Raw genomic sequence first — 4,461 nt, 5'->3', positions numbered from 1 at the left:
ACTTGAAGAGATGGAGGACCCATTATTCTCCAAGTTAAAAGAAGAAGGAACTACTAAAACACACAGCTGGTGGCCCAAGAGCCTCCGTGCTGACATAGCAGAACAAGACCCACTTTACACATATATGTGAACAAATAACACCACCATCTAACAAACATAAATTAACACCCATTACAATAATGAATACCTACCTAGCTTAGCTTCCCTCCCCTCCACCTTCCTCCCTTGAGTGGGCGGGCGTGTGCTGCGTGCGGCCACCACCCCAACATTTCAACTCGTCTCCGCTAGGTGGACAGCCCACCTGCTATCAACCCCTCCCACTTTTCTTCTCGTTTCTATGCTTTACTTCTCTCTCCTCTCCTTTCCCAGTGCAAAGTCATTTGCCACTTTACTTCATTTTCATCATCATCATCCCGAGCGAAAAATCTCCGGTGGAGGCCTGCATCAGGCAGACATGCTTACAGAGCTCCAAGAAGACCCCAACGGCGATGTAGACGGAAGAGGTGACCACCATGTAAACCCAACGACTACACCAGCGGACGAAGTCAATGCGTGATGGACAGGCTACTAAGGCGAAACCCAACAAACTGTGCTATCGGCAGTCCATTGCTACTCTCCCTCTCCCCAGTCATTGCAACACTTGCACCACTGGATCAGGAAAAGGGAGAGCCAAGATGTGTGGCTGCAGCCTGCACTCCTGCCTCACCACATAAATCAACTCACGTGCAGCCATCACCCAGCTCATCATACGTGTCATCATCATCAAAAACCCCCTATAACCCCCAAAAGTCATATGGCGACGGACGAGTGGCGACGGAGACAGGCACAGATGACTGCTGGGAGTCTCTAGTCCCAACTCTGCACGTGGACGGCACAGACAAGATTGTCGTTTATGCACTGGGATCTACGCAGCAGTGCAATCCGGTATTATCTGTGCGACTGAGAAACTCTTTCAAGGAGCCACTCTGTTCACCCCACAGGAGAGGGGCCTAGAAATGGTACCCTAAACATAGCCTGCCTAAAAACCCAACCTGACTGGACAACCGCACCCAATAAGGTCATTCTTATGCGGTCGAAATCACAACCAAAATCACAGATCCAAACAAAAGCAAACCAAACAACCTCTTATGGTCGCTGCATGAAATGTCACGATCCTTCTTGATACTGGCACAAATGCGCACTCTGAAAGAAGAACTGCTCCTATGGCAAAACAGCTGGCTAGGTACAACATCGATATAGCAGCCATCAGTGAGTCCCGGCTCCCAGATGAGGGCCAACTCACAAAACTGGTGGTGTGGCTACACCTTCTGGAAGGGTAAGCCTGTTGCGGAAAGAAATGTCTATTGGGGCCAACGAGTGCCTCATGATGCTCGGAGTCCTACTGAATCACTCGATTCACTCACATTATGCCTTCTTCATCAATGCATACATCACAACACTGGAAGCAGAGGATGACATCAAGGAGGCATTTTACGACGACCTCGACAGTGTGCTAACCTCTTTCCCCAGAGAAGACAAGGTTGTGCTCCTTGGCAACTTCAATGCCAAAGTGGGCGAATATGCTAACATTTGGCAGGGAACCATCGGGAGGAACGGACTAGGCCGGTGTAATCCCAACGGCCTACTCCTCCTCAGCAAGTGTGCCGCACACAACCTCACTATCACCAATATCTTGTTTAGGCTGGCCGACAAGTTCAAAGGTTTGTGGCAACACCCAAGATCCAAACACTGGCATCTCATTGACTACATCATTGTCAGAGAAAGATATCGCCGTGATGTCCTCATCACCTGACCCATGCGTGTCCTCAGACCACTGTGACACTGATCATCGACTTGTCAGATCCAAGCTCTCACTTCACGTCGCCCCAAAACGGCGAAGGCAGCAAGCCTGCAGAAGAGGTTTTAATACTAATCGTCTGGAGGATCCAGAGGTAGTAGCTCGAACAAAGGCTTATAAACAACCCAACAGCTAACCACGTGAATCCCAGTGACGAATGGGATACTCTTAATTCTGTTAAGACTAAAACCGGCAGAGAGACCCTCGACTAGATCAAAAGAATACACCAGGATTGGTTTGATTCAAATGACCCGGCAATCAAAGAACTCATCGAAGATAAACGTGCTGCTTTTATGGGCCAGTCACTCGTGGCGCTACCCCCCTCCTCTCATCTGAAGGTAACCTCATAATTAAAGATGATGCAGTCCTCCTTCAGTGCTAGAAAGAGCACTACTATTCATTGTTTTACAAAACACCGATGTGCATGTCCTGACTACCCAGCAGGTCCCTCAGCATCCACAGCTGACCCACCTCAGCTATAATCCATCCCTGGATGAGGTAGCAACTGTATAATATGGACACGAAGTAATACCTTAAGCTGTGTATTCTTATATTACTCTATTAATTATGTATAGTAAAGTATTACAGAACATGTATTAATCCTATGTAATATTTCCATTTATTATGCACCATGTTATGTATGTGAATTATCATATTTACATATTATGTATTCAGCTTGTGAATGCTGGCATCTGTGCATGCCAGCGCGGAGTGATACAGAGAGTTGGGATCACTAGTCCTTATGGTGTGAAAGCCCACTGTCTATTTGTTTCCTCTGTATATCTCCCGTACGAGAATAAGAACCTATTTTCAAGATAACAAGTGTTTGCGTATACCCTCCGTAGTGTAGAACATTTTGTGGGTATCGACGACAAACATAGATGGCGCAGTGAGATTTCTCAGTGAGATTCAGAGTGAACTTAGCCTTCCCGCCGGACTGTGTTAATGGCGTCTCGTCTTCAGCTTCACCAAGGATTTACAGCCAGACTACAAGCCTCAGGACTTACAGTGTTGTGAAGTGCTATGCTGTGTACAGTGCTGTGCTGTGAAGTGAAGTGTTCCGTGAAGTGCTGTGTTGTGTATTTTAATCAGAATTGTCTGTGCAAACTGCAGTCAGATGACTGAGGGAGCTGCCCAGCAGTACAACCTCTCCCGCCTACGGTCATTGGGTGACTGAGCAGCGAGCAAACTTCGGTTCAGTTGCAACTTGCGCCCAGCTGCCTCTACGTCTGGCAGCGCGCCAAGCCTCCCGGCAACGAGCCATACACACACACGCACTCACAGGCCCACTTTATATTAAATTCTTGAGTATTACTTTAGACTTCTGTAATTCTGTGCATAGATTACGAGGGGTTGACCAGGTCTCTTGCACAGACAGAGTACAGAAGCTGTCAGCATGTCTCACAGGGATGAAAATGATACCCTGGACGATGGGGTTATGAGTTTAAGCTTGGGAGACCTCTCCCCACCCACACTCAGGCCCCACGCTCCCCACAGTGACAACGCCCAATCACCCACAGAATCTCCTCGTTCGTCGCAAGCAAGCTCTCCTGCGGCGCCTGTGTCCAAAGATCTCCTTCAACTGATTAAGTGGATGGAAACTTCTCGACGCCAGAACTATGTTGCAAGGAGAGAAGAGGAAGAAATTCGGTACAGAGAGTCTGAAAGACGACGCCACGATGATGAACAAAGACGCAGAGAACTAGAAGATATACGTAGAAGTGAGGATGACCTGAGAAGAAGAGAGAATCAAGCCAGATTTGAAGCCTTGATTTCCCTGTTAGCCTCCCCACAACGATCTACTCTACAAGATTCTTCTGCTACTACTAATGCTGATATGACTAGAGGTACGGTACCTCATTTCCCAGAGTCGGTTCAACAATTCCTCAAAAGGCTGCACCACAAACGCCTCCCTCTCTGAAGTCTGAAACTTCTTATCAGATATTTTGGGAATGGCGTCGACGTTGGCAAAACTATGCAACAATGGTTGACCTGTCAAGTTTACCACAACCTAAACAGATGATACAGCTTCGTATGTGCCTGTCCTTAGAGACACAAAGTACTCTCGAGCACACACTTCAAGTGCCTCCTACGACAACTCTGACTGAAGAAGCCGTGCTTGACAAGTTACAGGAACATGTTAAGGGACAGCACAACGAAGCACTTAGAAGAAGAGAACTCCTCCAATGTAAGCAGTTTGATGGAGAATTTTTTGATGCATTTTTTGTAAGACTGAAAAGATGTTCAGAGGAAATTGATGTTTGTCCTGGAAATTCTCAAGTTTCTGAAGAGACACAACTCAAGACAATCATTTTAACCGGTATTCGAGATGAAGAGCTAATTCAGCGTTTCATTTCACTTGACCCCACTTCCTCCCTTCAAGATGTTATTACAATATTGTTACGAACCACGCCACCAATTGTCATGATCTACCTTCCCAGCACTACGAACCACGCCATCTATTGTCCTGATCTATCTACCCAGCACCACGAGCAACGCCATCTAGGGACGAAACCCGAGTATGACTACTCTTAGTTACCACTCCTGGGTTTCCCTTCTCCATATCCTGATTGTTGCGTCACCAGCTCCAAGTCTTCTTCGTCAGCTCCAGTTCTAGGAGAGTG

This window comes from Homarus americanus, unplaced genomic scaffold (genome assembly GCF_018991925.1).
Source record: "Homarus americanus isolate GMGI-L3 unplaced genomic scaffold, GMGI_Hamer_2.0 scaffold25827, whole genome shotgun sequence".
Taxonomy (NCBI): domain Eukaryota; kingdom Metazoa; phylum Arthropoda; class Malacostraca; order Decapoda; family Nephropidae; genus Homarus; species Homarus americanus.
The sequence above is the reverse complement of the archived record's forward strand: the minus strand, read 5'-3'. Positions refer to the sequence as shown.